The 23,899-nt window shown below is 35.4% G+C and overlaps 2 long non-coding RNA genes across 4 annotated transcripts; one reads left to right on the plus strand and one right to left on the minus strand.

Annotated features, from left to right (window-relative positions):
* Window positions 1-1,253: 1,253 nt before the first annotated feature.
* LOC132603259 (uncharacterized) lies at window positions 1,254-8,816 on the minus strand. 2 transcript variants are annotated; one of them, XR_009568056.1, is made up of 8 exons: window positions 8,203-8,816; window positions 5,671-6,173; window positions 5,333-5,574; window positions 5,013-5,225; window positions 4,836-4,928; window positions 4,664-4,765; window positions 3,852-4,205; window positions 1,254-1,512 (listed from the first exon to the last, which is right to left on the minus strand). It is a non-coding gene; the product is annotated as an uncharacterized LOC132603259 (long non-coding RNA). The 2 variants fall into 2 exon arrangements; XR_009568055.1 differs by having other exon boundaries at window positions 7,716-8,816.
* Window positions 8,817-15,790: 6,974 nt separating this feature from the next.
* On the plus strand, window positions 15,791-18,205 carry LOC132602187 (uncharacterized). Of its 2 annotated transcripts, none has more exons than XR_009567644.1 (4): window positions 15,791-15,907; window positions 15,987-16,049; window positions 16,443-16,500; window positions 17,370-18,205. It is a non-coding gene; the product is annotated as an uncharacterized LOC132602187 (long non-coding RNA). The 2 variants fall into 2 exon arrangements; XR_009567643.1 differs by having other exon boundaries at window positions 17,381-18,205.
* Window positions 18,206-23,899: the final 5,694 nt, after the last annotated feature.

Genomic DNA, 23,899 nt, shown 5'->3' on the forward strand with positions numbered 1-23,899 from the left:
TTTGTAGTGACACTGACATTCCTTCCAATTCTCGGTATAAGTACCTTGTCTGCAAATTCAAAGATCAGTTGGTAAGTAGGCGCGAGTTCTTTTTTGAAGAGTTTTCCTGGAAAGTCTGACATTCCTTCCTTAATGATCACATTTTTTAAGAAGGTGGAAACCCTTCCAGTCACATCCCTCTACCCTTCAGCTTTTACTCCTAAGATTTTGGCCAGCACTAATTCAGTCAAAACAAACTCTGTCACGTTCACTGTTAGAACCAGAGTACTATCATCAAGATGACGTAGATTTGTAAACATCTTAATTACTTTAGCGTCATACACACACGAAGCCGGCAGAGTAAGAAGATGAGTTCAATCTTGGAATTTCACTATTTCCAACTATTCTTTCATCCCATTGTCCTGTCCTAGGTTTACATCAATCATCATTCCAAAGAGAATCTTCTGTGTTTGGAGATGTTTTTCTCTCAGTCCACTGCCATGTCTGTTAGAGGCACTTAGTTCTTTACATGTACTTGTCCTCCTTTTCTTTTGAGAAGCAGACTGAGTATCATGTTCCTCTCCTACTATCTTTCCCTTTAATTTCCTTTTCTTATTTTCCTTTGGCTTCGCACCACCACAGGTCTATTTGCGCATAGAACAAAGTATGATATCTCTATCAGAATCAACATTTCTCCTGGGTTTTCTTTTGAGGCACCTGGTGCTTCAGCACAGATGGGGCACCAGATTTTCTTCTAAGGGTGGGAGACGGGTAAGACATCAACAACATTTTCTTCTCTGTTAAGATTTTTGATTTGTTGTCCTGCAGAGTTGTCGATGTTATCTCTTCCCATTTTAGCCTCTCCACTTCTTTTGTCTGATTCTCTTGAAGAAGAGTCTGACACTACAAAAAAACGCTTAAATTGCGGGGGTTATTTTTAAGGTTTGTGGCGGTTTGAAACCCCCGCAATGTGTTGTTGCGGCAGTTGTCAAAACCCCCACAATAACAGTTGTCGCAATCAATTAGCGGCGGTTATTTTACGGCAGTTGACCCCGTAATTTTAAAATTTAATCTTTTAAAAATAATTCTCAATTACAGATTGCGGCGGTTTAGAACCTCCGCAATACATATATATGTTTTTAAAAAAATTATCTTATATTTAAAGGTCCTGGCAGTCTCATATCCCCCAACAATTCATTGAATTTTTTAATTTATATATTATTGATTACAAAATCACTAATTAAGCTGGAAATCATAATCAAAGCAAAAAAACGTTAAAACTTTAAGAGATATCAATAACATATCGTAAAATCACAAATGTTATCATAAAGTACCATTAGTTTTTTAAACTAAAAATTTAAGTAGCATTATCAGATCACTCGAAAACTAAATTTAAACACAATACATTCACTCCAGCGTTCTAACATCCGTTCCTACCAAACAATACAATGAAATCAACGGTTGTCACTAGGATTACTATCACCGCATGATCTTCTTGCATCCATGGGCGAAAGGGATCCACTAGCCGCATCACTTGGTTGCATAATGAAAAACATAGAAATAGAGTTAGCTACTATCCTGATAACACCACAACTCTTTATTCAAGTTTAATTTGGAAATCCAACTGCTCATACAGTAGAAAATAAAACATAGTAGAGAATTAAGCATCAATCACATTCAAAAGTAATTAAACTTATTTTTCATCTCACACTAGCTACAATCAGTTTCATATAAATACTACTCCCTCGGTCCAAATTTATACGACATTCTTTCCTTTTTAGTCAGTACATAGATCTCAACATAATACATAAACTCTTCCTCTGTTCGGAGGATATTTTTTATCTGGCAGAACACCATAATATCTCAGTTGGAGAATGGAGATCTGGAAAAGGTTGGTGCATATTTTCTTGTTATGCATTTGCACTTTGCAGTGTGGGCCACTATTCTAACTTATCCGAAAAAGAAAATCAAACAACTACTAGAAAACATTGCTATCATTAAACAAGCAACAAAGTTTTCAGAAACTTCAACTCAGACCTTCACAAGTCAAAACAGTATCTGACATTATCTCGAGCTATGACAATGCAGGCCTAGTAAAGCCAAATCAGGGAAAATATAGTAGAACATATCAAGTAAAAATCGGACAGTATCTATTCAAATAACCAAATTCAACGGGAAGAAGCAAAAATCAAGAATTCTAAGTGAAAAAAGCATAAACACAGTTAAGTTCGAAGAATAGAAATAAACCCAATCACCATTTGTATCAAGTTACTGATCTGGACCACTGAGAAGCATATATCATACATGATATAACATGTGTCTAGTATAACAAAAAATGGGAAAATGACTCAACTGGTTCTACTTAACAAGAAAGCATCACAATAGGATACAATCAGTTAATGTGACATCCAATAGCAGATAATGTGGCAAGCCAAATGTCTTTACCTTGGGCAACAATGGTGTATGAAATTTAATTTATAACCCAATAAATTTCTAGGAAGTAAAAATCAGCAACAGATCCTCATAAAGCTACAAACTTTAAAATATTCAAGCATATAGCATAATATAAGCTCATTCATTCAAGCACAGGTACTAGACAAATAACTTCAAAGATCTCAGCTCCACTAATGTAAGAAGCAGATAGCTAGCAGCAATACAAGAAAGGCTCCATGATAATCATCAGCAGCATTCTGATTCTTTTCCAAATGGAACACCTTATGAAGAACCGAAAAGAGAGAAGAATCTAGGCTTGAACTAATCTAGTGAAAAACACCTCACTAGATCACTGTATTTATTACAAAGTTTAAGCTACTAAAAATAAAGAATGCCTTAAAGACTACAGAGATAGATGTCTGCCCCTTCAAGATTTTAGTTGTTTGTGACAACGCCTAGACCTAAAAAAAATTATCTATAAATTTACTGCTACTTCGTAAATAGATCATTACCATATTTAGTCGAAACACACAGATAAATTAGCAGTTAAATGTAGTTCTGCTATACACAAATCATTACCATGTATGATTTGACCATATCAATAAAGTTACCTCGCTACAGTAGACATATAATAAATTACCATGAATTAAGTAGTGCTACTTTGTAAACATCGAAGGAGCGTGATTGCATTCATTCTACTGCTACTTGTAATTATATCATCAAATGTTGACTATAGATGACTACATTCCATCAATCAATGCAACTCAAGAGTAAGTAATATCGATCTTTTGCCACGAATATATATTCAAATCTCTGACTATTTAACAAGCACCTAACACACAGACATACAAATTACACTTTAAGTAATCACAAAAATGGAAAACTTTCAGTTTACATTAAAAAAATGGACGATGAAAACAAAGAGCGATAAGCACTCACCGGCCAGATCGCACTTCGTGACTTTCGAGATACTACTCATCTTAAACAAATATAGTGAATACGGAACTACAATATTTGTAAGCCAATTTTTTTCCATGTTGATGTATCAAATTCTACACTACCTGAACGAACTATGGTCATATATACATTAGTACGCAAGAAAATTCCCAGCCTTTCATTTCAGGCACAAACTTTTTCAGGAGCTTGAAAATTCTACCAGTAATCCAGCATTCCAACTTTTATAATGTGATTAGTAAGCCAATTCTCTGTGGTTCCTTTCAGTTGGGTTATTTTTAGAAGAACTAAAGCACTGGAGCTAGTCGGACATTATTGGAGTAGGGTGCAAATGTCCGGTTTCAGTGTGATGTTGGAAAAGTGAAAATTCAGAGTGTAATTTAATTCTAGCAGTAATCCAGCAGTCTCGTCATTTTTCAAAGAGAAATCAAATCCAAAAAATTTCAGACCAATTAAATGAAAAAGAAATGAAGAACTTTACTTACTGTTGTAGGAGAAATCGCCGAAGAAGAAGCAAAGAACCCCGCAAACTGTTCTGGTATCGTCCCTTCTTTCATTATCATATATGCCTTGAAAGCATTCATCATTTTTTCCTAAGCAATCATCATTTTCTTATGGTTCAGTTGACATTGGGACGAACATGAACCTTCACTTCTTGAAGCACTTGTACCGCCGAAACGAGGTCTTGCTTGTTTAAAAACTTTACTGGGGACAGGTCCTAATCCCAAGCACCTCACCCTCCCAGAGTGCTCTTCTCCTAGCACCTTGCCGACGGCATCATTTCGCGAAATTTGAGACTTGTCTATGGTGCTTTGGCCTAAAGCTAACTCAATGTTTTCCTACACATACAAAACTCATTGTCACAAATAAACTAATAGGAATGCATGAAATTAAAGAAGACAGAAATTAAGAGACATGGCTTTTAACTATGAAGCAGAATATGTGAGCTCATTAATTTTTAACCCATAAGATGGAAAAACTTTAACTTGATCCCTTAAACTTAGGATACAAAGCAAAGAGATGGGATTCTAAGGACAAATTTGAAAAAAATAACTTCAAACAATGAAACAGAGAGCATAGAATCAGATCATATTGCTATATTAATACTACTCCAGTTTATTAATATTCATAGCTATAGCTTATGCTTAAAGACCTTGAACAAAAAACTTCAATCAGATGACCACCGATCAGTTTTTCAGATACAAAAATCAGCATTAGCTCGGTTCAATTATCTGCCCTACTCCCCAATCCTCATGATTTGTTTCTTGAGATAAGCTGAGAATTCACAGAAACTTACGCATATTTCTTTTGCTGCTTCATTAACATATACTCCATCTTGATTCTTATGAGTAGCAAGGTATATTTGTGCTCGTCCAGGCCTTTGTCCAGTCTGAGCCATCTATAAATAAAAATCAAATCAGAATTATTTACTACGTAGAAATAATTACATAGTAAGTTAATTTACTCACCATTTCAGCCCTTCTCGTAGCATTGGCTTTGGAGCCGCCTGTGTGTGGTATAGTCTATTTCTTTCGGTTTTCAGCATTTCTTAATCGCATTGCCTTATAAAAATATACTTGAAACTCAATTAGAAAAACAAATAATTATATAATTAGAAAGACTAGTATAATCAGTTACATAAGTACCTTTGTTGAATCTTTATATTGGTAATCAACAAAAGAAATCCATTGATCATGTGGAATCCCATCCGGCACACTTTAAATAATCTCAGTTTTACTTTTAAGCAGGTCTTCATGTATCTTCCACAAGTTATTTTTATTTGCAGCCCACTTCTTTACAATAGATTTATAGACATGTCCCATTGCAACTGACTCGGTTGTCCTAAAGAAGAACTTGGGCTTCAAGAATAAAACATTGGTTAGCTTATACCTTTATAATTTGATATAGTTGTGCTTCTCACCATAAAAGAAACAGTGATATAGTTGTAACAATATAGAGCTTATACCTTTATAATTTGATCGAAGACTCGGTTGAAGTATGAAATAGGTAAACTTGACCATTTCTCAAAGTTGATTGGAAATAAAGAGCAGTCACACGCCAAAATTCCACAAAAGCGTGAAAGAAGGCCGCGTCCATCACCAAATGGTTCATCCAAGTAATCAAAATCAACCACAATACGTTCTTCACACGTTAAATTAATCACTTCATTAACTTTCACTCTGAGTTTCCTGATACTTTCTTCTGAATCTATAATAAGAAAAGAGATCAGTTAAAGCCACGAGAGAGATGAACAACAACTTAGAAGGGACTGTTGAATATGTACTGATAGTCAAAAGTATTTACCTATTGCATCTACAATCCAATGCGACCTAGAACACTTTTTGGATGCGGCCTGAACTGTTGGAGCTGGCTGTGTTGAGTCCTGATCTGTCGAAGCCAAATGTGATGTCGAGTGAACTGACAGAGATGGTTGTGGTGAGTCCTGATCTGTCGAAGCCAAATTTGATGTCGAGTGAACTGATCGAGATGGTTGTGATGCTTGGTGAACTGCTGGAGCCGGGTGTGGTGCTACCTGATCCATCGGAGCTGGATGGGATATTGAGTGAACTGATCGAGACGGCTGTGATGCCGGCGGAAATGTTGGAGTCGCCTGCGATGTAGGCTGAAATGATGGGGCCAGATGTGTTGTTGCCCGAAATGACATAGTCGGATGTGTTGGCAGGCATGGCGTTGATTGAAGAAAAGAAGGTCCTAATTCAGCAACTGGATGAGATACTGACTGAACTGAATTTTGCTTCTTCTGCAAACGCTTGAACCTTGGCATATCTACAATTCAATAATGAATCCTGCAGCAGGAAGCAATGAAGTTAGTAAGCAGATCCACAACAAAACGTCAAGATTGAATATAGCTCCTGAAAATAGTAGTAAATGAGAAAGATCAAGAATTATATAAAAAGGGTGCACCATAGCAATTGAGCTAGACCAAAATAAGAAACCAATATGGTTAAAAAGTGAACTTTCAAAGAAATGTTTGAACATATTAAGATCCACAATATAACAGCTGATCAAACACTTTCTAAATCCTATGCATAACCTAAATAACAAGAAACTCAAAAATTCCATAAAGAATAAAGATAATTTCTTAACCAAAAGATAGTAAGTTCTGGAAAAAACACTAATGAAACCTTCCTAATCAAGCGGGAAAAAAAAGGTGACAAAGGGAACTAAAAAAGTAATGATATATCTATTCAGTCATATGCTCCTCTATTGCAATTTGGATATTCTCGTAATCAACATCAAAAAATTGTCCAAATTCTTGTTGTCGATATGGTTCATTCTCGTATATTTCCTCTTCATCAACCTCTCCCATGTCAAACAAATCACTTGGCTTTAGATGTACAACCACACTCCATCCTTTATCAGTTTCATCATCAACATAATAGACCATATTTGCTTGTGATGCTTCAATATACGGATCGTCATCCTCACGATCACCAGTGTGAATCAATTTAGAGAAGTTGACACAATTAAACTTCCAAACATCTGATTTGAACCCTCTATTTCAAGTAGTGTCAGCCCACTGACATTTGAAGAGAACAACCCTTAATCGGCCATAGTAATTAAGCTCAATAATATCTTTCAACCTCCCGTAATATGGCAGGTCTGCTTGTCTTGCATATCTATCTGCACTAGATGCAACACAAGAAGTGTCAGAGACAAGAAAGACTCCGCTATTTTGAGTTTTTAATCCTTGTTCTCTAGACAAAGTCCGAAATTTGAATCCATTAATGTTATAAGCACTGAATCTTATTGCATCTTGTGTCAGACCTTGTGCTAAGAACTTCATATCATCGGAGATAGTGTCTGCTATATCCGGATTCATTATCTAAATAGACAACACATTTCTGTTATGCTTGGACCTTCCACCTATGGATCAAATTCAGTAAAATACCCACCTAAAAACTTCTCATACCATACCAAAAGACTCAAACTTTGGCTCAAACAATATATAAAATGAAACCAATAAAACCATATACAAATCTGGAACATATACTATAGCCTATTGATCAAAATCAACCATACTCTCATCGAAAACCAAATAAAAAAAACTACCTTGAACACGTCGATGAAAACAATAGAACAGAACATACCCAAATAAAACAAATTGAATTGATTACAAGAAACAAAACACACCCAATAAAGAAAAAGTGCAGATTCACACAAAAAAATGGACCAAAAAAAAAAACACCCATAACACTAAATTGAAAACCAAACAATAAAAATCAAATTGAAATCAGAAAAAGAACTCACAGAAATGGATGATTCAATATTTTCACAGAAATGGATGATTCAATAAAAATCAAATTGAAATCAGAAAAAGAACTCACAGAAATGGATGATTCAATATTTTCCAAAGAAGAAGAAGTCTGTATCTCTTGATTTGCCTCTAATTTGTGGAATTTTGCTGACAATTCGACCTGTTTTTTTTTTTTTTTTTTTTAATTTTCTTTTATGGGTAGTAATCTGGATCTATTAAGTCCTCTTTTGTATAGTTTTGGTAGGTGATGTTGTTGGGAAGGTATTTGCAATCATCTAACCTTCGTTGTGGAAGGGTCTTTGAACAAATATGTATACATACAAGAAAATTGCTTCTAAAGTAAAAATAAAGGGAACAAAAAATGATTGTTATGGTATTTCTAAAGAACTGGCTCTTCAAGGAAAAGATCTGCAAATTATGTGGAAAAAAAGTGAGGGACACATTAGAAAAATTCACAAAAAAAAAATAAAAAAAAATTGAGAAATTTGAGCTAAAAGCTGCGTGCCCTTTTGTTTGTAGAATGTTAAGAATATTGAGAATTTTGAGCAAAAATTTACCTTTGAGATCAATGGCCTTAAATTCAAAAACTCCAGCTTCTATTTAATCAGCACCCTTTATAGTTGGGGTGGAATAAAAAGTAGTGAGAGAGGGAGGTTTTGAGACACAGAGGGTTTTGAGAGAGAGGGAGGGTTTGAGACACCTTTTTTGTTTCAGAGAAAAAAGAGCCAAGCCAAAAAAAAAGTGAGGGAAAAATTGGCGCTATTTTTTTCCCAGATGGTGGAGGTTCCAAACCCCTGCTAGTTTCTTTTATTTGTGTCGGACATGTAAACCCCCGCTATTTAATGAAATTTGCGGGGGTTGTAGCTGACCCCCGCTATTAAACCGCCGCAATTTAAGCATTTTTTTGTAGTGTGACGATAGCAAGTATACATCTGCATCACTTCCCATGAGGTCGAAAGGTTTTCTTTGGTCAAATAAACTAGAAAAGGATGTAGATTTTCTCGAAACTCTTCGTCTACTAGTTTCCGGCGGGACGAGTATGGGGGATTTTGGAATTGGTTAAGAGGTACTTTGGTTAGAGGAGATTGAGTGCTCTAAGGATGATGGTTTGGAGACCATGTTGGTTTGGTTTGAAAAGGATTTGGTACAAAGGAGGTAATGAGAAATTCTGACGGTCTAAAGATTATGGTAAGTGAGGAGATCAGAAGAAGATAGGGATGTATTTAAGGTATCCGAGATGGCATTTTAGGACAGGTGTAAAAGGTATGACATGGTTTTGTTTTTTATTTTTTCTTACTTTGATTACTTTATTATTTTTATTTGAAAATTAAAAAAAATTACTCTATAGAGAAGGAAAGAAATAGTTAAAGTAACATATCAGTAAGAAACTATTACACCATCAGGTCACTCTTATCTATTTATAAAAAAAATATTTTACATACAGAGAAGTGGATACCACATCTTTTGGCCAGTCCACACTATAATAAAATATAAAAAGTCACATTTTTTATTTATAAAAAATATTTTATGGTGTATAATTGTTGTTTATAGAGAGGTGGAGTAACATATCTTTTAGGCTATCATATATTTGGTTTCTCTTTTTTTTGGTCAAAACGGAAAATTGTATTCAACCAAATGTGAAATTTATAAAACGACTAGTTCATTTGGACTCTAGAACTAGCTCTCTGAAATCCTTTAGCTACCTATCTAGATATTGATCTTTACAGCATTTCTAAACAGGATAACTATATAACTTTGCTAAATATTGTGTCCACTTGCGATAATGTATGTTGTCCTCTGTTATGCAGCTGAAGTGTTATATATAGCTTTAAGTCTTTGACTGCATGCATCCCTGTGTAGTTCCTCGAAATCTTCTGTCATTCCTTTCACTCCATATGTGGTAAACACTAGCAGCAAAGAGAAACCCCAGAGTTTGCCCCCTTGGTCTGCATTGCTTAGTTATCCTGGTAAGCCAGTGAATCTCGTCCTCCCAGGTTCCAATTTGCCTCCTTATACCCAGCCATTTCAAAATAGCAGTCCACTGATGATTGGAAAAGTTGCAAGCATAGTACAAGTGTTTCATGGTTTCCATATCACCTGAGTCACAGAGAACACAAGTAGTGGATACTCGGATTCCCCATTTTTGTAGCCTGTCAACGGTGCTTAGTCTGCCCATTGTAGCAAGCCAGAGGATGAATTGGTGCCTTGGTTAGCCAAACAGATCTAGGATTTTAAATAGATTATTTGGTAAGTAAAGGGACTTAATGTGATTTAATGGATTTATGGGAGATATATCTTAAATTTTGTGGGAGTAAATGGAGATTAATATGAAAGTAAATAATAGAGGGGGAAAAGCCCTAAAGCTTCTTTGATATGACGACCAAGTAAATGTTATAGTAATAAATATCCAAATATATGATGTTTAACTGATATAATCACTTAATATAGTTGGGAATACAAATGTTCATTTTATTCGACATCCTGCTAGATGGTTGTAGAATTTGTGTTTGACACTTAACTTGATAATTGAAAAATATGCTTACGATGTGAAACAATAAGTAGCTGCTGAATTCATGTTTGCGGTGTTTCCTCACTAAAAATGATTAGCGGCTCAAATTACATGTGCAACGTTTCCTAATTAAAAATGATTCTTCAATGTATTATGATATTCATTTTCGAATAAGAAGAGTTCAAGAAATGTGTGCAATATGACCTATCAAAATTAGTTCTTATTTGCTAAATTTTTTACTTTTAGATGAAACTTATCATTCTTTTCATCTAGGATCATTTCATTGCAAAAAACGTTAGAATGTTGAATATTCCAAATATTTTTACTTTTTCTATCTTTTCATAAGTATACTGAGTACTTTTTCGACCGCTCACAGTACGGACACGTTTCCTAATTAGTAATTAATGTTGACTCATTTAATTTATTAATCTTTGAATTTTTTATTTTTTTATTAATTATTTGTTTAAATATATAACCTTAGAAACATAAGTTTCCTTCTCTCTCTTCAGATCTAACAAACCTTTGTTCTTGCATTTGAAGAGAATATGCCACATCGGTGACGGACGAGAACCCTAGGCTCCTTATAAAGCTTGGGTAATCCTCCTCCCTTTGAGCTAGCTTTTGGAGTGTGAGTTAAGTCCAATACCTAATTTGAGATGGTATCAGAGGTAGGCCCGCTTAATTCATTGTTTCCGAGGTTAGGCCCCCATATTAAAAATTGCCCACTCACACCAGATGTCAAGCCCTGGGCGTGAGGTGGGTGTTAAGAGTCCCACATCAGTGGGTTAAAGGGTACATAGTCTTCTTACATGGACTTTGAGCAATCCTCCCATCATTAGCTAGTTGTACAGCCCCAGCTAGCCCATGAATTTCTATAATTAATTTGGGCTAATTTTGAGCTTAGATTACAATTTACTTGGCACAGCTTACATTATTACCTATTTATGGAACATAACTAAACTTTACAATAATTATATTTAGTAGCTAAAATATAACATATTTACTTCCTATAACTATCACTTTTTTACCACTCATCTGATAACTTCTCACACCCCTAAATTTAAGCCAAGAAAAAGTCTCTCTCTCCTATCTCCCTAAATACACGCTATTATGCCCAATATCCCTTAATTTCCTCCAATTTCAAATTCGTTTTACAATAATTCATCTTCCTTGTTTATCTCTAATTAACTACTGATTAATTTCACTCATAATTCAAATCTAATTCCCAAAAAAGGTAAGATTCTATACTGATTTTTACATTTCACCGTGTATTTAACCTATATATTTATGTTGTATTTTCAGTATATTTAGTTCGTTTGTATTTTTTAGTTCAGTTATTACAGATCTGTGACTTAGCCAGATCTATATTTTATGTGCATTTTAAGTATATTTTGTATTGTTTATTTTTTTTCACATGTTTCTTCAGTTAGTTCGTGTTTATTGTTCTTCACCATAACTGTAATTTTTGTAGTATATTTAACCCTTTAAATACAGTCGAAATATACAGAAAATATAACTTAGATATATTCCATAAGTCCACTTTTAACGTACAGTGTGTTATAGAAGTTAAAAATTCATCTAAATACACTCCCAATATATGTAAAATATATATGAAATATAGTTAGCAGTAAACCATAATAAGTAGTATCTAACAGATCAGTCAAAATGCAACTAAAATATAGCCAAAATATATACGAAATACAACTATTAAAACATAAATCCAAAACAAAAGGTCAAATCAGTTTATATAGAGTAGACTCTTCAAATCTTATTAAACCACCAATATAACATAACATCTTGTTAGCTGTTTGAATGAGATATGAGATCAGATATGGAATGGGAGGATATTTGCGTGAAACAGGGAACATTAAAAACTGATTTTAATTTAAATTGGAATAGATTTTGTTTCCATAAATATAACACTTTCAGTTTTTTCAGCGTGTGTATTTCCGTTAAATTTATCCTATATTTAAGTCGACGCATCTACTAGCTAAATATAGGGTCCTCCAATTACGAATTGTAAATGTAGAACATGTAGTTATAGGCTGTTAGAAGGAGCTAAAAGGTAGCTGTTTGTGAAAATTTTACTTTAATCAAATGGGAGTCACGTGTGATCCGCACGAGTACAACTAAGTCAGGGAAATTCTTGAAATTAATATTGTATGGCTTTGAAATTGGAATAAATTACAACTCCATGATATAAGTGTTGGAATTAATTGAGTGAATCCGTATTATTGAATTGCCTGGGAATAATTAATTAGTAATGATTGAGAAACTATTATGCGGTGGTCATTTAACGGTGATTAATAACAATTGGAGTTATTAATGGAGCAAAAAGGACTGGCTATCTAACGAGGAGATAAAGTGATAAAAACATTTGGAAATCTAAGTGTCGTGACGGTGACCAAAGAAAGGACTATAGTGACTAATGAAAAGAGAAAGAAATAAGGGAATTTGTTGGTTTGATAGAGAAAATAGATGCTGGGAAGAATAGGAAAAATGAGACCCGCGCGTTCTTGCAGCAGCTGCCCGATGCATGGCCATCCATTCAAGTGTTGGGTGTCACGACCCAGCTAGAGAGCCATGACGGATATCCGGAGCTAGCCTATCGAGCACCACTCATCATACTCATTATCATATTCAACTTAGATCAACACAATTCTCAAACAAAGCTTACCATGAAATGATATTCAATCACTCCTCAAAATATACATATATGTACAATGTATACGCCCACGAGGCTACAAAATGATATACAAGACATGCACTAAAGAGGTCACGAGATATCTACTACCCACATATGTCTACGAGCCTCTACTAGAGTACTGAAAGTCATGACGACGGGACAGGACCCCACCATGTCCAAATATAAATACAAAAGAATATACCAATAAACGGCAACTCCGGAGAAGTGGAGTGCTCCTGTGTATCTGCTGATAATGCTCCTAGGGATTTGGACCGTCTCCCTGTCTACCTGCGGGCATAAACGCAGCGTCCACAAAAGAAAGGACATCAGTACACATGATGTACTGAGTATGTAAGACATGAATAATGGTGTAATAAAGAGACAAGGAACACGAGGTAAAGAAATAACCTGCGCATAGGATTGCCTCATAAGGCGGATACCATGCATGCTAACTTATACTTTTAAAACCATATCATAACACATATATATAAGTAAGCTGTCTGAGTCATATATCATTACTAGCCCGCGTCCGGGATAGTCATCTCACGCCGCTCACTAGTGGTGACTACCCGACCAATTAGGCCCGATGTAACTATCATCATCCATAAGCCGCCACTTACGCCCAGCGTAGTGGTGTCTGCCCGTCTAACTAGGCCCGGTATAATCATATATAAAAATAAGCATGCATATGAGCCCAATCAAAGCTACAATCATATCGGAGTGACGTAAGGTCGGTAACCTCCGATTGTATTATGGAACATTCATCATCACTATGTCTCATCTTGAAGGAACCAATATCATGAGGTGAAATAACAACAAGAAGTAACATCAATGAAATCATAAAGATAAGGATATCAAGCTCATCATAGCATCATTATCATCATCATTACCATGGAACATATCTTCTCTCTAGCTCATAAGGGACTCTTAATAATCTTAGACTTTCAACTTTGGAATGTAAGAAGGTCATGGAAGCATAGAAAAGAAATCATAACATAGGAGTCATACCTTTGAAAGAAGGGGACTAGCCTTAACATACCTTATCATCACCTTAACTAGTCAACGCTCATCCTTCCAAGCTTGTAAATCTACATTCAAGATGATTCGCGCTAAAGGTAAGTCATTGAAACACTTATATGGTCAAACTAAATTAATAAATAAGCTAACAAAAATTAGGAAGCATTTCCCTTTATATCTTATATTTTCTCCAACTCAAAAACAACTCCCAAAATCACAATATCAGCAATTCCATAATCAAAAGATTATATTCAAATTATACTCAATTCCATCCCCAAAACTTCTTTTCATAAACAATCCATAACAACAAATTCAATAATACCCCTTGTACTCTTGTATACAACACTTTCTCAACATCATTATTACCCCTCATAACAAGATTATACTCATAACATGCTAGCAATTATAGCTCATATTAATTTACAACTCAAACTATCATCAAATTCATATTTGAAATTTTTCCCGTAACTCTTTTCACATTTTAAGACTTGCTAAACCTTCACATCCATTTAACACAAGAGATGAGATAGAGAACATACCTTGTATTTGAAGAATTTCAACTCACACAACTTGCTCCAATACTTAATCCCGATAACTCTAAGTGAAAGCAAGAACATCCAACTTCCATAAATTAAACTAGGTTTTCAAGGTTGATCTTTTCTTGACTTGATTTGAAATGATTTGGTGTGTTTATGGGTGTTAAGGGGAATTTAGAGAGAAATTACGAATTGATTTTGGGTGAAAAATGAGGTCCAAGTCGTGGAAATGGGTATTTAAAAGCTTGGGAAAAAAAATTCCACTGACTCAATTTCTGGAAATTTCGGGTAAAGTATGGGTTACTGTTCATCACGTACCTCAAAGTACGTGATACTGTTCATCCCGTACTTTGGAGGCAAAAATTCTAACTTTCTGGAAATTTTGACAAAATACGCCCAAAAAGTCGGGACGTATTTTATCGTACGGGCCGTACTTTCCTCCGTACTTCACATAAATGTGATCTGTCGGTTGCATTGGAAAGAAGACTCGTTGAACTTCAATATACCTAGGTGATGGATTCCGTAACTCTTCGTATTCTAGGAGATACGTCCCTCTTAAGTTGGAACAAAATTTCTGTCCAAAATTCTGCCAAGTTTTTCCAAGCTTTCAACGAACCTAATTTCTTCGATTTGCTTGATCTCGAAACCTCTAAATACTTGTCTAACACTTATTAAAAGTTTTCCTTAACCTTTTAGTAGTATCATAGCCTCTCTGGACTCACATTAGTTTGCTTACGATGACGCAAAAATTTACGAGGTGTAACATTGGGTGTGCAAACAAAATCTCACATTGGCAGCTGAAAAGAAAAAAGATATACGTATAAGGTGTTGGATACTTTTAATGGTGTGAGGCCTTTTGGGAAAACCATGCGAGCTTGTCCCAAAGCGGACAATGTCACACTATGTTAACAGTATATTTGGGTTGTTTCAGCCCAACAACTAGTATCAGAGTCAATAGTTTGGTGGGACGAGTATGAGGATGGCGGAATGTGGCATGGGGCACGGCTTGGTGTATTTTCCCTTCTATGGGCTGGTTTACGATATTTACTCATAGCTTTGGAGACGCATATATAGCCTTTGGGTTTCGGTGACCGTAAATACTTTGACGATGTGGGTGACACAAAGATACGTCGAATCTCTGACCCGTGATGAGTCATGTGGAACTTAGTTCGAGAGGGAGATTGTTGGGTGTGCGAACAAAGTCCCATATTGGTAGCTAAAAAGAAGAAGGAGTTACTTATAAGGTATTAAATACTCTTATAGTGTGAGGGTTTTTGGGAAAACCGTGTGAGCTTGGCCTAAAACGAACAATATCACAGAGTATCTTTGAGCAATTTTAGCCCAACACCAAGTTACACTAAATTTCGGAAAAAATGTGGTGAGCTACTCGTAAGAAGCACAAAAGCTGGAAATTTCAGATGGGCTTATAAATATTCCTTACAGGGAGAGAAAAAATTATTTGTTCTTGTAGCTTCAAAGGAGAAACAAGCTGGGGTGTTAAATACCCATTTAAGGTGAGTTCTTTTGAATTATTTTGAGTTGATTTCAAGTCTTATATGCTAGCTATAACACCAAATCGTTATTGGGATTTAGATTCAACAAGGAAATTACCCAAGAACACATGAAAGGGGGAAAAGCTAGATTTTCTTCAACAAGGTAAATTCTTGAACTCTTGCTTCATCTTATTGATGAGAAAGGTAATATTGGTGTGTTCTTTAGCTAGAAACACCAAGTATTTCATGGATTGAACAAGACCTATAATGTACAATTTTCACCTGTGTTAAGCGAAGAAGACGATGAATAGTGTCGATTTGGTGAAAATGGGTTAAATGCTATTCCTTGTAATCTTAAAAGCATTTCAATTGTCGAATATTGTATTATTGAGAACGACATGAGAGATTTAGAGTTAAATCTCAAGAATCGACCTCTTTGGTGAGAACCTGAATTTTTATTATACTCAGGAAGTTGGACCCTAAGAGTTGAACACTTAGTTGACTTAGTCGGTGTCGTCGTGATGCGTAATTTATGTATGTGAGTTCGTATATGTAGATTGGAAAATCATTGGCATCGTTGGATCTTTTGTGGTAACATTGAATAGATATTCGAGGTACGTTGAAACTTACTACATTTGAAGCTTTTTCTCGAAATTCATATTGCTGGAGTTGGTTTTTGAGTATGGCTTAATGTGAAATCCTAGCTTGTGGGGACAAGCAGGTTGGGATTGCACCATTCCTTGCATTGTAGATATTTTAAGTGTTATCTGTAATGATTTTTGTAAAATATGAAGTGTAACTTTTTTGAAAACCTTTACATATTGAAATAGCACTTGTTGAATCTTTAAAGATGATTTTCATTTGTTAACTTCTTTACTATGAATTGCGAAAGGATTTATTTGATTTTTCTCAAATGGTTGGATTGGCTATGAAGTCCAAGGTTGATAAAATGTAAATATTTTTGGGAGTTACTTGAGTTCACCGAGATTGGCTTCGGATATGTTCTGTGATGCCGTGAAACTAGACTTGCCGGTGTAGGCGTAGGACCTACCTTATGGTTTGGAACTACGGTAGAGTGCCCCCATGAGAGGGTACTGTTGTGCTACATTATTAGCATGGCTGAGTCTATTTTTATGACACTACGATGAGACGACCTGAGCAAGTAGGGTATATGATACTTGCCGCTAGGTACATAACCTAGTTGACGTTACATCTTGTGTTGGTGATGGTATAGTATTCCCCATAAATGATGAACTTTTATATGATTTTGATTAAGTTTTAATGCTAAGAACGAGGACCTTGAAATGTATTTACTTTAATATTGATTTCATTGTTTAACTTGAGAATTGATATAAATGCTTTCTTCTTATATCAATGTCTATGCATATCACTAGATTTTTTTGAACCTTGTCTCACTTCCTGGAGAAACGGTTGTATGATACATACTAGGCATGTGGAGCTTAGGCTTTTTGGCCATTCAAAGTTTTATTTCAGGATTATGTGTTGATCATCTTGAGCCATGCGGTTAGGTCAGCTCTACATATTCCAGTTGGATACTTTTGGGGAGACTCCACTTACTTTCGTGGAGCTTGAATTGTTATATTTGTTGAGTCACTGGAGCCTGTTTCAGTTGACTAGTTTAATCCTTGTCATAGACATTCCATAGACGGTAGTAGTTCTTTCGGGTTGTAACTATGGTTATTCATATGGCATGCATACATGAGATTTTATTATTTTTATGAATATTCCATTTAAATGAAATGTGGTCAATTTAACGGTTGTATTAATGCATGGTTTTCAATACTTAAAGGATTGAAATTTTCCAAAGGCTTCCGCATTCATGTTTCAAGTGCATAATTAGGGATTATTACATGGGTTGGTTCGGTCAGGTCGGGTAGAATTCCAGGTGCCGGTCACGTGGATTTGGAGTGTGACACTAGCTTTTGGGGCTGAATTAGGACCAAGATCCATCAATATATTTGATTTTATCATGTGTAAACTTTCTTCATGGTACCAGAGCCAGGCCCAGGCCCAATCCGATGTGGGCCATCAAAAAAAAGGGGCAGAATGCCTCCGGACCAATTGACCCGCATAAGTACAACTAAGTCAGGGAAATTCTTGAAATTAATATTGTATAGTTTGGAATAAATTACAACTCCGTGATATAAGTGTAGGAATTAATTGAATGAATCCGTATTATTGAATTGTCTGGAAATAATTAATTAGTAGTGATTGAGAAACTACTAGGTGCTGGTAATTTAACGGTGATTAATAATAATTGGAGTTATTAATGGAGCAAAAAGGTTTGGCTAGCTAATGAGGAGACAAAGTGATAAAACATTTGGAAATCCAAGTGTCGTGGCAGTAACCAAAGAAAGGACTATAGTGACTAATGAAAAGAGAAGAAATACGGGAATTTGTTGGTTTGATAGAGGAAATCGATGCTGGGAAGAATAGGAAAAATGAGACCTGCACGTTCTTGCAGCAGCTGCCCGATGCACGGCCATCCATTCAAGTGTGGGATGTGCTAACAAAGTCCCAAATTGGTAGCTAAAAAGAAAAATGAGTTACTTATAAGGTGTTGAATACTCTTAATGGTGTGAGACCTTTTAGGAAAACCGTGCACTTGGACCAAAGCGGACAATATCAAACCATGTTAACAGTATTTGGGCCGTTTTAGGCCAACAACTGGTATCAGAGCCAATAGTATTGTGGGACGAGTATGAGGATGGCGGAATGTGGCATGGGGCACAGCTTGGTGTCTTTGCCCATCTATGAGCTGGTTTACGATATTTACTCATAGCTTTGGAGACGCATATATAGCCTTTGGGCTTCGGTGACTGTAAATACTTTGATGATGTAGGTGGCACAAAGATACGTTGAATCTCTGACCCGTGATGAGTCATGTGGAACTTAGTTCGAGGGGGAGATTGTTAGGTGTGCAAACAAAGTCTCATATTGGTAGCTGAAAAGAAGGAGGAACTACTTATAAGGTGTTGAATACTCTTAATGGTGTGAGGGTTTTTTGGAAAACGTGCGGGCTCGGCCCAAAGCGGATAATATCACATCACGTTAAGAGTATCTTTGAGCCGTTTTAGCCCAACACCAAGTTGGACTAAATTCCGAAAAAAATGTTGTTCGCTACTTGGGAGATGCACAAAAGCTGGAAATTTCATAAGTTTCAGATAGGCTTATAAATAATCCTTACGGGCGGGGAGAGAAAAATTTATTTGTTCTTGGAGCTTCAAAGGGGAAACAAGCTAGGTGTTGTTGACACACAATTTTGTCCCACTTTTCCTTCAATTAATGTATCTGCGTTTCTTGATCGTTAATAATTTGGACGAGTTATTTCAAATTTACTTAACAAAGCACTATATTAATACTTTCAAATATTTATTGCACGGTTATTTATTTTAATAAGAAGTTGTATTATATATTTGAAAGTGGTTAATTGTAGTCCAAATTATTAAGATGAAGATGCCCAAATAAATTAATTAAAGGAGCAAAAGGGTCAAAAATTCGGATGCACTAGCCCACAAAACTCTTTTCAGACCAGCCAAATAAATGGCCCAACAGACCATCCCATTACCCATTTCATTTGACCGGCCCAACCTCTACATTTCATCTTCTAAACCTAAGAAAAGAGAACCCTAGCCGCACATCGTTCTCTCTTCCCTTTCTCTCTCCCCTCTCCCATTTGTGGCAAAACCTTGACCATCTTTAGCCATAAACAGCCTTGTCTACCCCATTTCCACACAAAATTGTCCTTTCCTTCTGCTTTACTTGCTTATTCTGTTGTTGAAAGGGAAAAGCCTTCCCATTTTTTTTTTTTGTTGCTTAAAACACGACAGATTCACAAAGAACAGAAAAATCGGTCCACTTCGTGTAACACCCGAATCAAATCACGTGAACATTGCTCAGATTTCAACGGTTCACTTTTGATTCGTTTTCAAAAAACCAAAATTCGAATCCCGCCCAAATCAAAAACCCTAGGTTGATTTACACCTATAAAATAACTTTAAGTTCTCAGCCGAAAAGAAGAAAAGAAAAAAGAGATTTGAGATTATCAACATTATTGCTTAAAAAAAACAAACAAACTTTCTGGTGACTTTCTATTAGAGATTGGGATCTGTTCGTGAGTCGAGAAGTAGATCCGAACCTCGCATCCCCGTTCACTGCACCCGAACAAGGTGATCCTTCCTTCCTTCTAGTTTATTTTACTACTTTACCTACTCGATAGTTATGTGTGCCGAATTACTAGTGTGTGCATGTTTGTGTTAATCGCTCTTCCTATTCGGTCAGATTATGTGTTCAACTACTAGTTTAGGCACATTTAGGCATGTTGGTTTAATTCTTGTTTGATTTAGGTTTAGTATGTTTCTGCTATCTAACAGATAATCTGGCCCTCATTATGTTGTTGAATAATATTAGTATGGACACGAGTGTCTCGTTTGAATCTAAAACTTGGTTATTGTATAAGTTATTCAAGTGGAGTGCATAATATAGTCAAATCTAGTTTTGGTTGTTTTTGTTGATTAGTTCACTGTTTAGATCCGACTGTAGGTTTAGTTTGTTAGTTATATGATTAGCAGATTTACACCAGGGCTACCAACACCTAAGCCTTAAGATTTAGACTTTATTGTTTAATTAACTTCAGTTCTGTTTGAAACATTTCGTCAAGGCATAATTTTTGTGTCATGAGCTGAAGATTTTTGACTGTCTTCTTGTTCGGTTACTCATTGGATTATGCTTTTGACTTCTTTTTTTATTATGATTCAGTACTTTTTGCTCCAGAAAAAATTGGTAGTGAGTATATTTTCAACCTCTAACTGAAAAAAAAAATGATGTTTGCTTCAAAATATTTAGTTGCCTTTGTATGTCCACATTGTTAAAATTTGATGATAAGCTATATATAGGTTGTGTAAGTCTATCTAAACCTAAAGCTATGCCCAGTTGAGATTAAGTGACATATGATCTGTAAACTGATCAGTCCCTGTTCCATTCAATATCTTTTTTCTGTTTGTGCTCTTCTATTATGCCCTACTTGTTTTGAAGTTGGTAGATGAAATCATGTTTGGATATAGTAATCCCTTATCTAATTCTAGGCTCTGATCTGCCATTAAACTTCGGTGTGTTGTGTAGTTTAGATTCCAGTTTTGTTCCCTGCTAAAAGGCCATTGTTTCTGATTTTGAATATTAAAAGAACTGACCACTGTTTGTTGCCGATGGAGATGTTCTTTTAAAAGTAAACTGGTTCCATGCTTGGTTCGAGCTAATGTTTGTGTTTTCATATATAAGTCCTGTTAGTGCTCACTAAATTTTGTTGCATAAGGTTAAACAATGACGATATGTCAACAGAATATAGCGGGATGAGAAGTTTGAACTTGCTTGTTTCAAAATTTCTTTAGAAAATTACATCAAGTTTGGATTTTTCTTTGTTTCCTCTCTGTTATATTTCCTATATCATATAGATTAGCTTAGTCTTAGGGATGTTTGAGCAGACTATTCTAGTCTCCCTTTTCTGTTACTAAGATTGTCTCGACTCTGTTTGCAAGCATTTGTGGATTATTTGATTTCATATGGCTTAACTTTCATCTGGGCTGCCATTATTTACGTGATGTTTTCCCTTTTCTTTCTTTTTCATCTAAGTTCAGCTGCTGCCTTTTTTTTTTTTTTTTTTTTTTTTTTGTGTTTGAAGTATAGGTCTCATAAATCTTCACTGTACTAATCCTTTTCTTTTCATTTTTTTATGCATGATCATCTCGCATACGAGTCCAAGGGACTCGTCATCTCCCGCATTCGGTGTTGGGCCAAAGCCCAACGAAATTTTCTTCTTGAGTCAGCCCATCCGCAGCAGTCTATATGAAATTTCCGGGCCAAAGCCCAACAGCAACGGACAGCAGCAGTCCTAAAATGGGCTGAGCCCATTTAAATCATTTTACTCCTCTATTTTTTTTTGTGCATTTAATTTGTGTTGTATGACTAACACTTTGTTTGTTAATTTAGATGAACCTTAGCGAAATTAGTGGAGTTTAGTTTTAGTAATGAGTAGTTAATTTAAGGAAAACCAACGGTTAATTCCATAAGATTTCATTCTCTCTTTCTTTTTGTTAAATTATTCATGGCATCTACAATATTTATTTTCATTAGAATAATTGATTTTCAAAATAGCATAAGTACATATTTTTAGCTAAAGGAATCATGATTTATTCTTACTATTTTAGAAAATTAAAACGTCACAAATTTTACACTAACATTAGCTTATTTTGAGAGATAAAAGGCAAACTAGTTCTATGGATAACTTCTTCACTTTAGCTCTTTTTCAACACTTGAAACATGTATTTGTTAAAACAACCTTTGCATAGTCCATATTGAACTAATAAGTCTTTCATAAGCCTCACTTTTAAATAGCATTTAGAGCCTTCTTTCATGCAAATTATTATATTTTTCTACAAGTCTTATTTTTTTAATAACATTATTATATTTTCCTTTAAAACCTTAGCAATATTTATAAGCCGTTTTTTCTAAATTTAAATGCTATATTTGCATCTTTAATCTTAATTAATTAATATTAGTCCGATCGGTTAACCATTATTAATGGAATTAAAGGGTGCCTAATACCTTCTCTTTAAATTAGTTGAACCCGTAACTAGAATCTTAAGTTAGTAGACCTTACAACGGAGTTAACCTTAGAAAGTAACTTTAATGAACTTTAGGTGTCCTAATTCACCATAAATAATTAGGTGGCGACTCCCTAACTTTAATTAACCCCGAAATTACCGGAATGTTGTAAACTATTTTGACATCGATTAAAATCGGGTATAACAGCTTGGCGACACCACTGGGGACACTTAGGTTCTAACCATAATGGACTTAGTTAAAGTAGGCTGTGTGTGCTTGTTTTAATTACTTTATTTTTTGTTAACTGTTTTACATGCTATTAATTGTTTGGTTGCTATAAACTATTTAAGTGTTACTGTTTTGATATAAACTGTCATTCCGTATCACTTTTCTCCACATTTGGAAATTCACACTATCACACGTACACGCGAGGTGTGTTTTGCGCACCCTCAAATTTCTTTCAAAATCCCAAATTTTAGGAGAGTTGGCATATGCGCGGGGTGTTCGGATTTTCCGTGTGACCGCGTAGCCTTCTCACTCGAGTTGTCCGCTCGGGAACCTTGCGTCTAGTAAACCCGCTCTTAGTCAACCTAGGATAGAGCTAAACCAACACCCTTTATTAAGAGCATACATTTCATGACCTAGGAGGTTTAATACCCTTGGTGTATTAAACCCATTAGATGACTTTACCCAAACGTCCAAGTGAGTTCACGACCCCGAGTGACAATAATCATATTTTATGTGCACGTTTGAGGGATAACTATGCCTAAATATTGACTATTTGCTCTAACTAATTAAACTTTAGGAGGGAGGGAATGACTAACGTTTTTATGACAGGTATGGATTTGCATTGGAGTACATCTGTGATCAACAACCGACGAGAACCGAGGACATCGCAAAATGGAACTAGAAGTTGTATTTACTTTATTTAGATTAGGAAATACTTTATGTTGTACGCATTTGATATGTAATAAATATTACGTTGCTTTTGTACTTTATTTTGGGAAATAGAATTTGGTTTAATTAATCAAAAGCAATGGGATGACGTATTATGACACACTTTACCCTTCAAACAAACGTTAGGCCTACCTCTGGCACAAAGAGGTCACATGCATATTAGGACGCATTATTGTTTGATATACTCGTTTACATTTGTTTGACAACTTGTTTGACTTTATTTGATGAATTATTTGCTACATGACTTACTTGACTCTACGTGATCATGACTTTACCAAGATATGCTTTGCATTTTATGTTTTCTTATTATCTTTCTTTTATTTTCTTTATTCCCAAAAGAGTTGATTCGTGTTGACACTCGAGCTGGCCGACCACCCTTACCTCACAAGGTCAAAGACGTCATCATTACCTCGACGTAGCTGGGTTGTTCAAGGA

Source organism: Lycium barbarum, chromosome 7 (assembly GCF_019175385.1).
Source record: "Lycium barbarum isolate Lr01 chromosome 7, ASM1917538v2, whole genome shotgun sequence".
Classification (NCBI taxonomy): Eukaryota; Viridiplantae; Streptophyta; class Magnoliopsida; order Solanales; family Solanaceae; genus Lycium; species Lycium barbarum.